The 20,451-nt window shown below is 32.5% G+C and overlaps 1 pseudogene; it reads right to left on the bottom strand.

The window, feature by feature from the left end:
* Nucleotides 1-951: 951 nt before the first annotated feature.
* Nucleotides 952-13,488, bottom strand: LOC142624232 (endo-1,3;1,4-beta-D-glucanase-like; annotated as a pseudogene).
* Between the last annotated feature and the right edge of the window lie 6,963 nt (nt 13,489-20,451).

Here is a 20,451-nt window from a genome sequence, read left to right as displayed (position 1 = left end):
ATTACTTAATATTTGTCTTTTCTGATCCACATAACGTTGTTGAAGTAGTTTCCATTAATTTGAAAGAAATCGCAAAATCAAATGCTTAATGCTAGCCATCGACACAACCTATGATCGAATCGATGCTTAAAATTAAAACAAGTACAAATAATCATCGCAGTGGAAGTTTCTAATGAAGGAACAAAATAAATCTATCAAACAAAAACGTGTAAAATGGCATGTAGATTGAAGCAAAAATTATGAGACAAGACCCGGCAAGAAATTGACCATTTGTAGAGCCTCAGACATAAGCTCTTCAACTTTTCTCAGCTCAAAGGCATCAACATCAATCACTTGGAGAGAATGAATATGCAATAATGATATGGCCATGTGAATCAACTCGAAGCATTTAGCAAATTTATGATCCATTCCCAAGGATTCAGTCATCAAATTAATGCACAGTCGATCATTGAGAGATATGCACCCACCCCAAACAATCTACAAAGCCTCCCACGCACAGTGTGGCAAGACCCTATGGGAACTTCACCATTTTCAAAGTCCCCTCGAAATCATGGAATTTATGATGTAATGATAACCATATGAACCATTACAAAGCATTCAATGAAGTTTTTTTACTTAGGTTAAACCATTCATTGGTTAATAGTGAAATTATTCAGTGCATCTGGTGTATTGCACTTTTCTCTCACCTAACCTATATATGTGTCTTGCATATGAAACCCACATTTATATGTTAGAGAGAGGTGTAATACAACCGATGTATATAATTTCTCTAGAAAAAGACACTCATGCTCTCATTACAACATTACTTTCAGATAAAGCATGCAGCTTTACCCATAAGTCATAAAGTTCTTACATACCACATATTAATTTGGCTGGGTTCACACTTCAAACTGTTACTCAGATAATAATACAAAGCCAAGTTGTAACACAAAAGTATCAAATTTGACAATTTCACTTCACATACTTAGCAAACCATTCTAACATGTCTTGATGAGCCTCCTCAGCAGACTTCACAGCTGCAGCATCTTCAACATTATACCTGACTGTCCACCCATGTTCAACTTTCGGAAATATCTTAACATAGCCATCCACCTGAAAATAATCAAGCATTTTGAATTATCCAAAACTTAGTAGAAAAGAAAGAAAAAAAAAAAGTTTCATAATTAGAAAGGGAATGGCATATAAATTTAGTTAACAGCTTAACACTGAAAAGTAGTGTTTAAAAATGAATAACCAATAATAAGATATATCACGGTAAAAGCCAATTTTGAGTTAGAATCTAGAGTTCTCAATAATAAGATATATCACGGTAAAAGCCAATCATGAGTTAGAATATATATATATTGGCAACCTCATATCGGTATGTAATGTCGCTAAAATGTACTCATTCTTGAGAATGATTTTTTTTTTTTTTAATGCATATAATGTGGTGGCCAAATGTTTTGGGAGATTCGATTCTACACCACTATTAGGAGTGGTCCAAGTGTATATATCGGCTCGCCCAAAAGCCATTGACAACTTTATGGAGATTTCCACAACCCCCCCCAAAAAAAAGTAATTAAATGGAAGAAAAATAATAGACAAAGGCTTCATGAAGTGTATAGTGTAAATCCAAATCCATCTAAAAAAAGTTACTCTAACTTCCAAGTGCTTATACAAACCAAAAGGCATAATCCTTTTTTTTTTTTTTGATGAACCAAAAGGCATAAACCTATTTTGATCATTAATGCTGCCTTAGATATATCATATATCCAAGAGTTTTGTAACTTGAATGTCCTATTATATATAGAATGAGTCAAGAGTTTTGTAACTTAAATAATCAGGGGGGGGAAGGGGGGCTGGTGCCCCTCCTAAACTTTCAAATTTTTTTACTAATAATATTATAATGACCTAAAATACCTTATGTCGGGGACGTTTTGCGACAAGGGCAAAAAATGTGAGAATGACCCAAATCTCCCCTTGGGTTCTTTAGAAGTGTTTATTGTGGAGAATCAAGCCCAAAATTTCAAATGTATAATGAACAAAAGGCTAATGGTGCTTTTACAAGAGAAAATCAAAATGCTAAAAACAAAAGTATAGAAAAAGTATAAAAACATAACAAGTTTGAAACTTCGACCCACAGTCACCGAGAAGAGGAAAATGAGTGAGGTTGCGAGGAAGAGAGAGAAGGTTCCCCTGTACCCATATTTCCACCCCTAAGGTTTAGAATTGTGAGAATGTTTCTTGGCTCAGTGAGTTTTTGCTCTCAAGTTTCAGCTCTATGGGAAAAACATGGTTCAATAGATCTAAAACTTTGACCCATAGTCACCGAGAAGAGGAAATTGAGAGAGGTTGTGAGGAAGAGAGGGAAGATTCCCTTGTACCCATATTTCCACCCCTAAGGTTCAGAATTGTGAGATTGTTGACTGGATGAATGAGTTTTTGCTCTGGAGTTTTAGGTCTCTAGGTAGAACATGGTTGGTTTTTTTATGAGCTGAAGAGATAGTTTTATATAGAGTTTTGGAGTGTTGCTCTTGACTGATTTTTGAGTAGTGGAAGAGGCTTTTATCCCCTATGATACTATTTTGGTGTTTTGGCTTGGGTTGCTTTTGTTTAGGAAAGAGTTTGGTATGCTTTTAGCATGATTTTGGAAATAAAGTGGGCTTTCTCTAATTGGTTGCCTTTGGTTAGAAATTTCAGACCATTGGAAGGCTCACCTAAGTGAGGGTTAGCATATGGAGTTGGCGAATGGGAGCCAACTATGTTTAAAGGAAAAAAAAGGTTTGGACAGAAACTTTGGGTCACAATCACCCAGAGTATAAAAGCTGTCTTGGGGTGGAAATTTTGGATACAAAACCTCCTTCATGAGCCTGATGTGCTACTAGTGTCCCTTGCCCACTTGGTAGCACGCATGGGTTGGGTTCATGCAAAAGGTCCGAAAAGAATCGACCCAAACCCTCCAAACCACATTTCCTCAATTTCCCTCAATAAGTCGCATAGGCTTGGGCTATGCTTAAAAGAATAAAATATAATATAATACATGAATTGAGCCCACAATAAAGTCGGGCTTAGTTGAATTGAGCTTGTAGAAAATGTGTCCCGAAAATGAGTATCAACACCTTATTTGCCCCTACACGAAAGACAAAAAAAAGAAAAAAAAATTGTCAATTCATGGTACATTCTCTAGTAGACTTTTACTACTCCTACAATTCTAATATATAAAACCAATGGGTCCCTCTTAGTAATGATTAAAAAAGAATCTCTACATTGATTCATTGAATAGTAGTCTGAACTCTGAACACAAATGCTTGATGGACTAGACAAAAATGTACTACAAGTCTACAACTATAGTATAAAATCGTGAGTCCCGGCCGACCTTAGACATTTTGGAACCTAAAGCGAGAATTAAAAATGGGGCATTTTTAATGCTTATATATTAATTAAATTAATGTTTATTTAATATTTTTATATTATAATGTATTTCATTTAAAATTTATTTTTCTTCCCTTTTGAGATGCAAATTGACTAATTAAATTTTCTTCTAGTTGAATATCATTATGGTGAACTTGTTCATTTGTGACATTTTCATCATTGTTTTCATTTTCTTCTAAATTATTTTGAAGTTCATTATCAAGATTTGTTGTATTGCAAAATTGAACATCATTGTTATCTTGCAATTGTATCATTTCATTATCTTCTAACTCTTTTTGGTGAATTTCTTGCCCATTTGTGATATTTTCATCTAAATTTTGTGTTATATTTTGCTTATTACTAATAACAAATTTACCCATTGTTCCTTTTTGAGACTCAATTAATTAATTTTTTTTTTTTTTTAGTTTTTCATATCTAGATGCATATTTTCTAGTAGACACTTCTAATCAAACAATATATTTATAAAGACTAAAATAAAAAATAACTTTCAAGTGCAGAGAAATGAGAAATAGAACCCAATTGTTAAAAAAAGTATTGTTGTAATTTCACCGAACAATAACAAGTTTTTAGCAATCTCAACCTGCATAAATAAATACTTATTTAATATATTACCATTAACTAAAAAATATACATAAAAACACAAGATTAAAATTAAAAAAAAAAAATTAAGCCCAAGCATAACAAAAATTTAAGCACAACTATAACACAAGGCTTATTAATAAGACCCACCCACAAAAAAACACAAAACAAATCCTATCTATAACCTAAAAAAAAATCAGGCTTTATCTTGTTACCACGACTGAATCTTGTTACAAAAAGTCAAAACGGTTGAATCTTATTTCAATTTCAAAAGTAGGCTTTATAAAAAAAAATAAAATAAATAAAAAATTGAAGGCCCAAAAGGGCCAAAACTGAAAAACAATACCAACCAACTAGGGCCCAAAGCTCATAAACAAGTCAAAGTGCCCATTGCCCAAACCCTAAATATTTATACCTGAAGAAAAAGTGAACGGTTGATACCCATTTTTGGTGAGCAGTTGAGGACTTGAGAGAGGCGGAGAGCAGTCTGAGCAATGAGCAGCAGAGAATCAAATTCCGAGGCAGTCCAGGCCAGGCAAAGTCGCAGAGGAAGCTTGCTAGCTACTGCGGTGCTGCCTTGCTTGAGCTAGTGTTGAGCAGATGAGAACAGTGGAGTGGAGAGAATGAGAGAGAATGAGAGACAGAGAGAGGCGGAGAAGCAGAGAGAAATGTAAACTTTTTAAGTTTTAAGTTGTTTTATTAGTTTTAATTTGTGATTTTTTTGTGGTTAATTTTTTAGACCGGATTTTTAGTTTATCTGGTTGATTTTTAGTTTGTCTAAATGATAATAATATGTAATCGGATTTATCAAAATTTTTGTTTTTTGGTTAAAAAGATGTGCCAGATTTTTGTAATTCATGATATTCATCTGAAACTATTTTTTTTTTTGCCCCTACTACCCCATGTTGATCATAGATGTGGTATATTCTATCTTGCTTAAGAAAGGATGTATCTATTAATAAATAGATATATCTATACCAAAGAGTCATAACCCTATAACTCTTTGCAAAATAAATTTAATGTTTTATATATGAAGCAACATACCATTCACCAAATGCAGTTATATTTGATATATTATGATGCACCATATTATAGTTTGATCACCCATCAAGATCACTGAGAATATATCATATTATAGTGTGATCACTTGTCAACACCAACGAGAATGTACTATATAATAATGCGATTAACGGTTGACAATGGGCCAAGTAGGGCCAGCCTAGCCCCTTTTTACTTGGTCCATGGGCACAATGGGCTAGATATAGCGAGTTGTTAACTAGTTAATGGGCCAAGTTGGATTGGGCAGAAAGAGAAAACCTAAACTCATGACCTTACTCATGGGCAATACCCATTTTGTCTTTAGCAAGCTGGGCTATCGTGTTGAGCCTAATAGGCTACTCGTGAGCTTTTGTTAGCATATTATTTTAGTATTTTTTATAATTAAGCAAGAATCAATCTACTACTTTTAAATGAAAGAATTAAAAATTAAAAAAAAACTTATTTAAATTTTTTTACAATAAAATCTATTTAATTTTTTTTTATGATGGAAACTGTAGGGTCATTGGGCCCAGGAATATATGTGGGTTGGCCCAAAGAGTATTCTTTGGGCTAGAAGCCTAGTTCGAGGGGGTATGAATGTTGACTCATAAGAAAATATTGAATAAAGAAGATATAATGTCTGAAAAAGTATGTCTAAGGAAGATTGTGTCCTCGGCTACATGAAGCTGAGGTAGGAGAAAGGTTGGTTAAAATCCACAGGTTATGTTCTAGAAATTCCACAGGCTATGTTCTAGGCACAGTACACGTGGAGGATAAGAAGAAGGGCGGTGGAGTATCTGAGATAAAGCTGTTTACCACTGCCCCCGCATTGAATGCACTGCAACTGATATTCTAGCCGCATTAATAGGGAAATGAGATCTGAGCATCATGGTGGAACTTGGCTCCTATCTCCAAAGACTTTAGGGGAGGTGGATGAGACAAGTATCTAAAACGAGCAATCTAACCATGACGTGGAGGATGAAGAGGGAGGAAAGGAAGGAAGGAGTATAAAAGAGAGGGGAAACCTTAAGCAGAAAAAAGGGAGAGAAAGAAAAGGAGAAAAATACATTGTAAGCCTAACTATTGACAATTGTAGTACATCTTGAGAAGCAGTAATATAAATTATCCTCGGATTGTGTCCGAGGAGAAGTTTTCATCCATATTCATATAAATTAGTTCTTGTAAGTGCCATTGGGCCCAAAGCCTATCTTTCATTGTTATTTAATTATCATTAGAACCTAGATTTCAAGCACACTCTCTACAAATTTCATTATAAAAAGGTTTTTTTGGCCCATTCCCTTTTGATTGTGGGTCCGGGCTCGAATTGTGTCTTTATAAAAACCTATTTAATTTTTTATTATGGTTTTAAATGGTTCTTTTTTATCTTTTAATAATAAAAAAGTCAAATGACTAATTCAAGGTTGTTAGATTACTATAAAAATATATAGTTAGTAATCATTTCAAGTATTTTAGTAGTTGAAGGAGTTATCTTTAGAAATTTCTCTATAATGTGTTTTTAAAATTTTACGGCCTCCCTTCTACTTGAGGGCCTTAGGCAATTGCCTAACTCGCTTGAGGGAAGGCTGGCCTTGGTCCCACTTGGTAATGATTAAAAAAATAAAAAATAATAACCTTGCTATACCTACACGGAATAGGAATCAGTAGTAGCATAGAACTCTTGAAGAAAAAAAAAAAGTGTATATATAATGCAAACAAAGCACGCTTCTCGGGAAAACAAAAAATTTCTATTGATCAGTGGTGGACAAGGATTTGTCTGCCCAGTGCCCACTAAACTTTTTGTTTTGGACTACTAGTACTCTACCCATCCACCATGAAATTCAAAAAATAAAATATAAACTAAGAACATAGGCTAGAAGAGTGGGAAAAGGAAAACATTTGTTTTGTCCGCCGGTTTAAAATCAAAGCCTAAGAATATAGGCTGTGGCGGACTGTCAGGTGGAGCAAATGAAAAGGCAAAAAATCACAGAAATGACGAGAGAAAGAGAAGGCAAAAACGCAGAAATAACAAGAGAGAAGAGAAAGAGAAGAAGAATAGTCATAAATATAGAGAGTCTGAGACAGAGAAAGAACAAGTGAGAGAAAGAGAGCGATGTAGAGAGAAGAAACTGTGATGCGATCTCAAAAGGTAATATTGGGTGCTCCTGAATCCCTCATTACCGCATAAAAACATTTTCTTGTTTGAGTTTTTGTGCATAAACGTAACCCATGCTGTCTAGCTCATGTTTTATAAATCAATCGGTCACAAATTCATATGTGACACGGTAGTAAATTTCAAATCATACTGTAAATTTTGACAATTTATATTTGTAGTTTTTCCTTTTTGATGTCCTGGTTGTCCTACTGGTTGTATATGTGAAACTTACCTTTACTAAGAAAATGAAATTAAGCGAAACTAATTTATTAATTTAGGCCAAATATGATGAACGTATCATGTTGATTTTACTTCTGGATCAAAACAACAAAAAAACACGAAGACCACAAGCTAATATATGATATATCACACGTGTTTTTTTAGTACAGTAGTTGCTATACATCTCCAAGAACGCATTATGCAATATGACAATAAAAATTGAGAGAAGAAAGCTAGGGAAACGAATAGGATTAGTATGTGAGAAATTACCAAAGCATTTAACTTTTCAGCCAATGCAAATATTAGTTCGACTTTTTGTGTGTTTCCAAAATAACTCTCCTCAACTAGCATTATTTTGATGTGAACTTTTATTTTAGGAGTAATTCATCGAAAGAACACCAACGACGAAAGCATTCTTTTGGGCTGATGCTAACACTGAGAGACAAAAGCTAGGGAAGCGAATAGGATTGGTGAGAAATTACCAAAACATTTGACTTTTCATCCAATGCAAATATTAATTTGACTTTTTGTGTGTTTCCGAAATAACTCTCGTCAATTAGCATTATTTTGATGTGAACTTTTTTTTTAGGAGCAATTCATCGAAAGAACACCAACAACGGAAGCACTCTGTTAGGCCGACATTGACACTGAGAGACAAAAGCTAGGGAAGCGAATAGGATTGGTGAGAAATTACGAAAACATTTGACTTTTCATCCAATGCAATATTAATTTGACTTTTTGTGTGTTTCCAAAATAATTCTTATTAACTAGCATTATTTTGATGTGAACTTTTATTGTAGGAGTAATTGATCAAAAGAACACCAACATTCAAACAAAAAATAGAAATCTTACCTATCTCACCATGAAAAGTTTGTTTCACAAAAAAATCTTTTTTGAAATATTCAACATTCAAACAAAATTCATGATACAAACTTATGAGTAGAACTCACTTTTAAACACCAACTTACAAGGGAAGGGTATCTAATAGCTTATATATAAATAGTTAAACGTACACTTAATCCATGTAGGACACTAGGATCATAATACATCGACATAAATAATAACCCATAAATAAAAGTTAGAACTCTCGTACTGTTGTTGGCTTTCAGCATCATGCCGTCAAGTAAATATTCAGAAAAAATAATTATTAGAAATTTGCATTTGAAACGAATTAACTGTTGGCATTAATTGCAAATGTCTTTGTAAATTATGATCAATCTCCTCAGAGTAACCATTCATCCATTACAAGCTCCTGTATTGTTAAAAAAAAAAAAAAAAAAAAAGCACCTCTATGTCATAGTGTTACTCTTCTTTTTTTTTTTTTTTTTTTTTTTTTTTTTTTTTTTTTCCGAGAAGGATGTCATATTGTTACTCTGATTTAAAGAATGCAATTGTATCAATTGGATATTTATTAACAGGTTCCTCTCGTAGGTCTTTTACTCTAATTTAAAGAGTGTAACTGTATCAGTTGATCAACTGATACAGTTACACTCTATAGGATAACATCTATAAAATCAAAAAGAAGAAAAAAGATAACAACTTAAAATCACAACTTACACACATCAACTCAAAGTATAATTCATCAACTTAAAGTAGAGATGCAAGAAATTTTTTTAAAAATCCATCAAAAAATGAAAAACAAAATTTTGAGAGAGAGAAATAACCTTGTGTGTGTGTGTGTGAAACTATGTAGAGAGAGAGAGAGAGAGAGAGAGAGAGAGAGAGAGAGAGAGAGAGAGAGAGAGAGAGAGAGAGAACTGTAAATTTATAGTAAAATGAGGGGAATAAGAAAAATAAAAAATAAAAATAAGATAAAGGGACAAATAATATTAAGGTAGATAGTAGTGGGAAGATGAAAATGTAAAAGGGAGAGTAAAAGTTGGAGAAAGTATAAAAATAAGTTGAGAAAATAATAAAAAAAAGGTTAAAAATAAAAGAGAATGTTGGAAATAGGTTGATGATGTGGTCACTAATGTAGCTCAACAAAAGCGTAGTAATAATACATACTATCTTTCAACTTATTTATATATATATATATATATATATATATATATATATATATATTAATTGATTGATTACTTAATATTTGCCTTTCCTAATTGACATAACATTGTTGATGTAGTTTCCATTAATTTGAAAGAATCACAAAATTAAATGCATAACGCAGGCCATTAACACTACCTATGATCGAATCAATACTTAGAATTAAAACAAGTAAAAATAATCATCATAGTGGAAGTTCTATCCCAATATTTGGAAGGATAGCATGTTACATAATTTGGCACTTTGCTCTCACTACAACCATACTTTCAGATAAAGCATGCAACTTTTTATTCACCATTTATTCATAAACTCATCCAAATTCTTACATACCACATATTAAAGTATAGCTGTATAATGTAAAGCCAAGACATAACACAAAAGTATCTAAATTGACAATTTCACTTCGCATACTTAGCAAACCATTCTAACAGGTTTTGATGAGCCTCCTCAGCAGACTTCACAGCTGCCGCATCTTCAACACTATACCTGATTGTCCACCCATGTTCAACTTTCGGAAATATCTTAACAAAGCCATCCACCTGAAAAGAATCAAGCATTTTGAATTATCCAAAACTTAGTAGAAAAGAAAGAAAAAAAAAAGTTTCATAATTAGAAAGGGAAAGGCATATAAATTTAGTTAACAGCTTAACATTGAAAAGTAGCGTTTAAAAATGAATAACCAAGATTTTTTTTTTTTTTAAGAGGACAAGGATTTGATTTTCTTACTTCAGATTTAGCAGCTAAGACCTCTTCAAACTGTTTCAAGAGTTCGGGCGGAGAGTGTCGGTCAATTTCAGCTCCTAGTACTGCAATTGGAACCTTAACCCCTGAAATTAATTCCAAATATTGATCAGAAAAATGAGACAATCCATTGATTTTGTTCTTCTTGAAGTTGTACCAAACCTCAAAAAGAATAAAGAAAAAAGAAAAAAGAGCAGCCATTAAGTACGATAAAAGAAGTGATTTCAAAGAACCAGGTAATGTATTATTATATCAAAATGCCAGTAGCAAATAAATAACCATTAACCTCAAGAGAAAGGGGAAAAAAGTAACTTATAAAATCTGGTACTTATAATGACATCTAACATCTTAATTGCTAAAGTTCGATAAGAGCTAGAAGTTCTTTCCCGAAGGTCCTTCAAAAGACACATCTGCAAACTAACAATCTATTGAAACTAATATCAAGTTTTGAGAATTTTACCCTTGATATCATCTGGAGTGACAAATGAAGGATGTAATAGCACAGCAGCTTGGATATGCTCAGCTTTTGCAAGTTCAATCACAACCTTGGCTGAGAAGAATACAAAAGTTCAAATGCCAGTATTTTTCTTCTCAAGCAATAAAATGCTATATTATTTAAATTGTTAGAGATATTTAATTAATAATGAAACCAAAAAAAAAAAAAAAAACTCAAGGGGGTGCTAGTTTGGGAATGAAGAGTTAATAAGAAAAACTCACCACCTTAGCAGAAGCCTGCAGCCCCAACTGCAGAAACACCTTTAATTTTTAAAGCTTCAATTACTGGCTTTGCCTCCTCAAATCCCTTGTCCTGTTGAAATAATTATAGAGCTTCAGACACCATTAGTGCATACTGAAAATTGCATAGCAATTAGTAGAAGGCACAGCAATTATAGGGTCGACAAATTCAATCAAGGTCACAAAAGGGGGACGCATCCAGGTAGATCAATATTTTAGGAAGTATGAACCATATATTGCTTTCAACAATAACATTAAAGAAGTTACACAGCTTAATCCAAACACATATTCAGACAACCTAATATGCAAAATACCAAACTCACAATGAGACCCTATAATAAGCAAATCAAAATTATAAGCAATTTTCAGTAAAGTATAAAAATAAAAAACCAACCGGTCCATGATCCTTCAACCAAACTTGTATGGGCCTATTAGCATTGTCAAGCACAAAGGGTTCTCCATGGAAGAAGTCAGGAACTACAACATAAAATCCAGAAGCTGCAACCTTGTCTGCAAGCTTCCTTTAAAATAGAAAACAGCTAACATTAGTTTCCATAATCGAAAAGTAAGCACAAACTCACAATGTTAAGTGTGTGTTTGAACAAGCATGTGTAGATTACAACTCCCCATTTTAACGGCAAAATCTTTATAGTCGCACTTCTTATTCAAAATAACATAATATAGCTTCAAATAGGCAATTACAATTATCTATTGTAATCTGCCTCCAGAATGAAAGAAAAATAAATGTATTTCAAATATTTGATCAAATTAAGTCAGCTAAATTTTGGAATGATGGCTCTGAATCTTTTATATATATATATATATATATATATATATATATATATATATATATATATATATATATCAGGGGAATCAAATGATTCGCTAGTAGATCAATAATTAGATTCACTTGAGGTTAAAATATCAATATCAAATGAAGCAGAAGATTGTGACTCAAGTATCCAAATCAAATATTATTTTATCATGACTGTTATCAATATTTAACACATTAAGTTTATTTTTCAATTTACCAGTTTTTTGTTTGCATTCTTTACTAAAGTGACCGTATTTTCCACAATTGTAACATTTTCCTTTACCAAATTTTGTTTATCATGTTTTTTGTAAACATTTTTCTTTTTATCAAGTTTAGTGTATCTTTATTTTTTATAATATTTATTATTTTCTATAATCTTTATAGATTTGATCACCACTACAAAAAAAAAAAAAAAAAAAAAAAAAAAAAAACTGCCTATAGCAACTTTTTTTTAGTGGCGTTCACAAAAAACATGCATGTTTCTTTTTTCCTTTTTTCCTAAAAGGGGCAATAGGGGTAAACTAAATTGTTCACAAAAACTACCCATCTCATATTTAGCTTTTTATTTCTTTATTGTTTTTTAATTATTGTACCAAGATTTTTTATAGTGCTGTGTATATATGTGTGTGTATATGTATGTATGTGTGTGTGTGTTGGGGCACCTAAACCGAAAAGTCAATGTAAAAGAAGTTCATCATTAATATAGAGAAATCTAGGGCGACAACTTTTGTCACCATTTTGTTATGGTCATATGGGAATGGTCAGTCTATGTTTTTTTTATTTTTTATTTTTATACAAGTTGGTTGTCAGTAGTGTTTAAATGAATGTCTACCATTTATAACCGACCACTTCAGCAAATTATGCAGAAAATATTACTCTTCGAAACCCATAAACTAAACAAAGAAGAGAGTTGTGAGATATAGCCATACCTCAAAATTGGAGCCTCAAATCCTGCAGGAAAAACTCAAACATGTTAAGATGGAACATGATAATGGTAATAAATTAACATAGCCGATGATTTATAGCAGGTACAGACGATTTATAGCAGGTACAGACAAACAAACATATATATTATATCGCATAAAAAAATAAAAAGCGAAAATATTTACATAAATGACTAGAAAAACACCAATCATCAATAAATGTATCCATTTTTCAAAGCAACATCAGAGAGTACTGAATGTAGAATGTAAACCTTTGACACTGATCAATCCCTTTTTTTTTCTCCTTTTGATTCTATAATGCCCAACGTTTTTTCCGGTTTTCACAGAAATTCTTTTCATAGTAACATTTCATTAGAACAGAGAACTTCCAAGGATAACTGAAGGTGCCAATCAATTTTCCTCAAGATTCATAAATAATTCAATTAAACAAAAAACAATGACTATTACACGTACACATGCGTGTTTTTAACCAACTGAAATCGTACCTGTACGATTACAAGTACAGTTTCAGTTAAAAACATGCACATGTGTAACAGTGTATGTAAGAGTTATTTCCGAATCTCAGAACCCAAAAGCCAACACCCAGATGAGATCACAGTTTGAAGTGAAAAATAGAGTAGCCAAAGAAGTGAAGTGTGAAAGAAATGTGTAGGTAGGTAGGTACCAAAAACGTCAGTGATGAGAAGGATGGCAAGCTTGGAGTTGGGAGAGCCAGAGACGTAGGTGCTAAGACCACCAAGCTGTTCAACATGGCTAGCTCCAGCATTTGGGTTCAGGGTTGGTGGGTTTGAGCAACACTGAGGACCAGACATTCTTATTATTCTCTCTTTTGTGTTTCTTTCTATGAACGGAAAACACAAAACCAAACACAAACTGTCTGCTCCTCGGTCTTTGGCTGCGGGGGTTTTGTGTTGTACTTATACATGGTTGGTTGGATACTTGGATATATATAAGAAGGTCTAATTTGGAACACCCTGGATCGCATCATCACTGATGTCACCTCAGATTTTTTTTTTCTTTTCATTTTGATAGCTCATAGTTACAATGAAAGGAGAACGAACCTAGACGTTTCCGATTGGAACAGCACTTCTAGATATCTGAACACCATATATTTTGTTAGAGATATATTAGTCATATTAGTCTAATGTAATAGTTTAAACCCATTCTTACTTGTATTAATAGTCTAGGGTTTAGTCACCTATATATACTCTTGTTATGTTATTGTTCTACACTCTTATACAATAAAATGTAGCTTTTAAGAGTTTCTTCCATGTACGTAGGCCGATAAGGCTAAACCACGTAACTCTCGTGTTATCTCGTTCATATACTATGCTTCCACTTCCGCATCCACTCTAACATATACAACATGGTACAACACATCACGCTGCTAATATATTTAACACATTTTATGTATGACGTTACAATGATTTTATAGATACAAAATGGGAGTGGGAAATGGAATTCAAATTACAGACATTTGGTATGACAAAAAATACGAGGGTAAAGATTGAGGATTATGACAGGTGTACACTTTTTACTAGTGACAACTCGACATTATAGTTAGGGAGTTCACAAGAATACCTTGAATTCCCAAAAAAGAAAAAGAAAAGAAAAAAAAAACCTTGTTTTGTCAACCCTAAAAAAAATATTGACACCCTGACTTTAGAATTCTAAGAATTTGATTCAAGAAAAATAAGAGTAGTACTATGTTCATAACATTTTTACAACAAATTATATGTGGTAATTTAGTTGTTACTGGTTCTAATAAGGACTCACTACTAGCATCACTTTTTTGTCCACTAATAACAGTTTGTTGTTGGGCTCTTGAGGTTGTTAGCCTTGGGCGTGGTAGGCCTAGATTTTCTATTGAGGTTACGTATCTTAGAGAGGATCATGACTTTGTGTTTATTTATTTGGAGCTTTGGATTTTTATGTATATTTGGAGACACTTGACCAAATCACTAGAATCACTACTATGATTTTATTTATTTCAATAAACACAAAAATTCAAAACATAAAATGAAAATTTATCCACATCTGCATAAAAAGAAAGTAAGATTGAGTCACTTGATTTGCTTCTCCTCTCTCTCTTTTTTGAAGTAAGATTGAATCATTTAAATGAAAATCTATCCCGATCTACTCATCTGCATAAAATTAAAAAACTTTGGCATACATTTTTGCCAAAACAGGAGGTTTGGTTATGGTGGGGTGCTCTTTAGTAGATATTAATATGATTTGCAAGGTATTGAAAATAACTGTGTACCCTCTAATCAAGTGGAAAGTACCTCATCAAAAAATGAAAAAAAGAAAAAAGAAAAGGGAAGTGGAAAGTGGAAACCAATTAAATAAGGAAATAGAGAAAAAAAATGCTAATATTAATTAGGCAAAAAGTGAAAAGTAATAGTAACATTTAATGATATCTTTTAACCATTGGATTTTTTAGAAATCTATGGTGTAAAAAATGTGTAACTTTGTAAAAGTTATACCAGATGTAACTTGAATATATATATATATTTCCAATTTGGACTAATTTAACAAATTCTAATGTAATTCATCATCATATTTTCACTTATTATAGCGACAATAACAAATGTAATATATATAATTTCTATCGTACCAAAATCAAAACAATATAATTAGGGATAGAAAAAATGGCCCAACCCAAGGGTACCTGACCCAATCCGACCCTAATGGGTAAGGTAAAACCCGATCCGCGAAGCAAATGAGGTGAGTTTGGGTTTTAGAAACCCAACCCGTAACAGGTTTGGGTTGGGTTTGGGTATTTTGCATACCCGACCCGAACCTGACTCATATATATGTATATATATAATTTAAAACCCTAACTATCCTAACCCTAATCCTCATTTTTCATTTTCCATCACTCACTCTTAGCCGCCTCCCTCCCTCTCCCTCTCCCTCTCCCTCTCCCTCACTGTTACTTGTTACTTGCTACCGCCACCCTCCTCCATCTCACCGTCGCCGGTCTCTCCTCCACCTCAACAGTCCGTCCTCGCTCCGTCCCTTACATCGTCGCTCCCTCCCTCACCGCACTGCCACTCCTCCACCTCGCCACAGACACTGATCCTTCCTCTATGCCTACCTTAACTCACCTTGATCGAAAAAAGGAGGGATTTTTGTTAGGTTTTCTAGGTGTGTTGTGGTTTTGTTTTTGAAGGGGCTGAAACAATGGTAGCTTTCGGGTTGTAAAGGGAAGATCAATCATTGTTTTGTGTTGGTGTAAAAGGAAAAATGAAGGATTTTTATGCATTTGGGTTATGGATTTAGGATTTCTGTAGTTGGGTTTGTAATTTTTATGTATCATTTCATTGTAATTTTTTTTTTAAAGATTATGTATTTAGGATTTCTGTATTTGGGTTTGTGATTTTATGTATTATTTCATTGTCAAATGTATTTTGAAGGTTATGTATTTAGAATTTTTGTATTTGGGTTTGTGGTTTTGAAAGGGAAAATGAGAAATCTAAAATTAAATCGTTGTAGATTTGTGTGATTTGGCTGTCAAATGCTATTGATTTTTTTTTTTTTCATAAATTGGGGTACGGTTTAGTCTCTCTAAAGACTTCGGATTAAACCCGGAACCCCAAATTTGGGCAAGGCTCGGGGGGCCCGACGGGTTGGGTTTGGGTTTTTTTTAAAAACTCGTTTATTAAATAGGACAGCTTTGGGTTTTGGGGTCGAGCCCACAGGGCGAGTTTAGGCATAAAGAAACTTGGCCCAAACCTGACCCGTTGTCATTCCTGTCAATGATTAAGCAATACCTATGAATACATTTTTTATAAACAATTTATTTTTTAAATATTTTTTTTATTCTTCATTGATTTCATTTGTCAGTTATAAACAATCAAGTGTAGAATTCTAAAAAACACAAATATTCGTCAATCTAAGGTAGAAATGCAAGAAAAATAATACCAAAGAGTGAAAAAAAAATTGAGAGAGAGGAGAGAGATAACTTTTTTTGTATAGGAAAAATATGCATAGAATGGAAGAGAGTAGCAAATTTATAGTAAGAATATGAGAATGAGTAGAGCCAAAATAAACGAAGATAAAAGGGTAAAATAATATTTAAATTTAGGAAAAATTATACTTTGCCCTCTTATGGTCTAAAGATTGACACTTTACCCACTTGAGATTAGCTCCGTTTGTCTTCCGTTACCCAACTTTGTTAAAAACAGGGGTAAATTTGTATTTTTGATACCATTTTATATCTCTCTCCTTTCAAAACATAAATAACTAAAAAAATCAAGAGAAAAGAAGATCTTAAAGCTAGGTTTTGTAAAAATTAAAACCTAACTTTTACGTCTTCTTTTTATGTATCAACTTTTAGATCTTCTATTTTAACACATTAAGAATTGAAATGATATTTTATCAGTTTAATTTATTCTTTCCAGGTTCAACTCATTTTCACTTTTAACACCTTTCTTTTTAATCTTTATTTATTTATTTATGGCAAATGGACTTCAATTCATAATTCTTCTTAGTTTTATTCTTTGATTTCTTGGTTCCCAATTTGAATTTCTCATTCGTTCTATGATTTATCTGATTTCAATTTACTTTCATTCAGTCTTCTCAAAACTTTATGTCATACTCGATTGGCTAGATCTAGAAATTCTGAAAAAAATTGATTTTTGTCATTGACTCTGAATGGGTTATTGTTTGTTTGTAAAAGTTTTGAGCTTTGGATAGACATTTAACCCAATATTTCCTTTTATTAATTCATTATTGTGAATAACATTTTTTGGGTTTCTTAAAAAAGTTTCAAAATTTGGATAAAATATTCAAAATATTTATTTATTTGTTGTTTGGTGTTTAAGTTTGTGGGGTTCTCTCAGAATGGTCACAATTAATGTTGGAATGCTCCATAATGTGTTGGACCACCATTTTGGTGTCACTACAACAAAAAGTATTTTCGGCGACAAAAATTTTCGTCACCAAAAGTCCAAAATTTTCGTTGCCTATGACTTTCAGCAACGAAAAATCTATTTTTTGGCAATGAAATTGGTTTTGTCGCTAATAACCTGTCACTAAAAGTCTTGTGATGAAAAATTTTGTTGCAAAAGGTCCAACTAGTTGTTAAAAAATAAACTTTTGGCGACGCAACCATTTTGTCGCCAAAAGTTTTCCTCGCCAAATACACTATTCAACAATGAAATAGTTATGTCTCCAAATGTATTTTATTTTATTAAATCATATTTGGCAATGAAAAATTTCATCTCCAAAACCATTTAAAAAAAAATTCGGCTATGTATAGTGATGAAAAAGTTCATCGCCGAAACCATTTTTAAAAATCTTGGCTATATTTGGCAACAAAATTTTTCGTCGCCAAAACACTTTTTTTTTATTCCATATTTGGCGACAAAATATTTTATTGCCAAAACCAAATTTTTTTAATTTTGCTATATTTGGTAATGGAAAAATTTGTCGCCAAAACTAATTTTCTATTTTCATTTATTATCTTTCTTTGATATTAACATGTAACCTGTCATTACATTATTAGAACGTCACATTTGAACAACAAATTTATTTCAACAACACATTTATAAGAAAATGATTCATACAATCCAAACATAAAAATAAAACAAGTATTCGGTTCAATCCATCCATACAAATTGTTTGCAACACACACAATAACACAAGATGTTTTATAACAATACAAAAATATTAGTGTAATATAATTAGAGCCAAAAGAAGATGTTCTCAAATGTCTTCAAGTAGTGCCAAAAGAAAGTGCCCTAAGAGCCACCAAGAATTCTGCACAAATATAAATACAATACTACATTAAAATTGTAAAGTAAAAACATTAACTATGTTATAAGAAACATTTCTAACAATACATTAAGACTAGTCCCACCAATGAATTAAAATCACAACTCCTAACATATAAGTTGTAGAAAGCAAATATACAATTTCAAGTATAATGTAATACAATTAGTTTCTAATAATGCATTAACAGTAGTCACACCATGTAATGCTCAATTGCTAAGATTTGGAATACTTAATCTGCCATCAAGTGTCTTACCCAGTGTCATCCAACTTTTATCTATGTTTGACTACAAATGCAAGGTGAATGTTACTTCGGCAAAATAATGACAATTCATGCATAATATATTCTAACATCTAAATCTATAATCTACTTAGATAAAGTCATATCTCATTCACAAATGCACAAGTTTATATTGACCTTAATACTTTAACAAATATACATAAAACAATCAAACACTCTCAATATGAATTTAAACCACCTTATAACACCATACAAACCACCCACTTGCTCTAATTCAACAACCCACCACAATACCAATCATCAACATCACAATATAAAATGCTTAGAAGTATTGAAAAAAACATTAATATAATCAAACAAAAGTAACTCAACAATATCCATCTACAATTCCAAAAAATAAGAAATACTCCCGATATGAATTTAAATTACCTTATAACACCATATAAGCCACCCGCTTACTCCAACTCAACAACCTACCATAAAACCAATTATCAACATCACAAATATAATGCTTATGAGTATTGAAAAAAAATTAAAATAATATCCATCACATATAACTCAAAAATATCCATCCACAATTTCAAAAATAAGAAAGACTCCCAATATGAATTTAAACCACGTTATAACACTATACAAGCCACCAACTTGCTCCAACTCAACAACCCACCACAAAACCAAGTATCAACATCTATATATATATATATAAGCTAAAGCATTGTTATGCTTCAGTTGAACCACATCAGCGTCCACATCATTATTAATTTTCTTTCCATTTTTTAATAATTTTTTAACATTTACTCATTTTTTTAAATATTTACACTTCCTCCAACCTTTCTCTATCCTTTACCTTTTCATCTCCCCACTACCCTCTACCTTAATATCACTCTTCATCTTTCCCTTCGTCTTCTTTTTTTGTCCTTTCTTATTCACACTCTCTTACTATAAATTTTTCATTCTCTCTTCCATTCTTTACATACTTTTCCCTCACAAGAAAAGGCTCTCTCTCTCTCTCTTAATTTTTTGGTGGATTTCTTTTTCTTGCAAATCTGCTTTAAGTTGATTAATTGTTGTGTTCTTTAGAATTTTATATTGAGCTAATGCAATTTAGTTTTGTGATTTAAGTTTTTTTTTTCTCTCTTTAATTGTTAATTTTATTACATGTGTTTTTCTTTAAGTTCTTTGTTTGGGTTGCTTTGAATTCACCTATTTAGTTGTTCTATATATGTTAATTATTTTTGTGCAACATGACATTTGTTCTATGAAGTTTCTTTTAGACTTGATACGTTATCTTTTCTATTTTTTTTTTCTCTCCTCATGTGCAGTGATTGAATTCTAACAAAAAAAAAAGTTCTATTTATATATTTAGAAAAATATTTTTTCTTAATTCCGATAGTTTAAATTTTGTATGGCCATAAGGAACAAAGGGGTCTATAATGCATTCATGTTCTCTTCATATCATGATAAATTTGAGTAGTTGAATAGTATTTGATGTGGGATGAAAACACTCAACCCGTCCCTGGACGGTCATCACCTCGGCAGCCGTCCAGAAGTTATCCTCAGGACGAGGGTAACGGACAAGGACGTCCAGAGGGTGATAGCGAAGCTACATCCCTCGTCCGTGGGATGCGCACAGCCTTCCCTGAGAGGACTCGTCCATGTAAAGATTCGTGGACTAGGATGTTACACTTGGAATTAACAGGCGCACTCGACGAAGGAATTCCAGGACGAGGGTATCATACTTAGGAGAATCTCCGAA

The sequence above is a fragment of the Castanea sativa genome, chromosome 2 (assembly GCF_040712315.1).
Source record: "Castanea sativa cultivar Marrone di Chiusa Pesio chromosome 2, ASM4071231v1".
NCBI classification, from domain to species: Eukaryota; Viridiplantae; Streptophyta; class Magnoliopsida; order Fagales; family Fagaceae; genus Castanea; species Castanea sativa.
This window is presented reverse-complemented; position numbering and strand designations above follow the sequence as displayed.